Consider the following 632-nt stretch of genomic DNA (forward strand, 5'->3'; position numbering starts at 1 on the left):
GGCCCCCCCCCGCGGACAACGGAAGGAAGGGCCGCCCAGCCGTAGGCGCTGGAGGTCGCATCCCAACCCCGGGAGCGGGGCCCACGGCTGAAGGCAAATCCCTTTGACCCCCACCCAGGTCCGTGCCTTGAATTCCCTTGGGGGAGTCGTTTCCCCGTGACCTCCCCCCCCGGGTTCGTCTACGCCGGGAGCGGCCGTTGGTGACGTTCGTCTTCTTTTCTGTGTCTTGAGGCTTTCTGGCCGCCGTGCGAGGGTTAATCTGCTGCTTTGCGCCCCAATCTTGAAGGGATTTCAACGATATCGCCCCAAACTGCCGCTATTAACTGCCCTCTAATTATTAATCATCGTTACCCTCAATTATTAGTGAATTATTGTATTTCCTCGTTTCCATCCATAAAGTTTTCCTCCTTCCTTGCACATTTCTTCCGAAATAAATGTCTGACAACGGCCGTTGGCCGGGTGTCTTCCCAACGAGCGTTTTTTAATTAATTACCGCGGGGCCTTAACGAGTCAGTTGAGGGGGCGCAGGGAAATGGGATGAGGATGTGGCACGGGGGGATTTGGGGATGGGGATGGGGTTGGGGAGGGGGTGACACAGGTCCCAAAGGGCAGGGAAGGCATTGTGCCCGTGC

This window comes from Eurypyga helias, unplaced genomic scaffold (genome assembly GCF_000690775.1).
Source record: "Eurypyga helias isolate BGI_N326 unplaced genomic scaffold, ASM69077v1 scaffold26222, whole genome shotgun sequence".
Classification (NCBI taxonomy): domain Eukaryota; kingdom Metazoa; phylum Chordata; class Aves; order Eurypygiformes; family Eurypygidae; genus Eurypyga; species Eurypyga helias.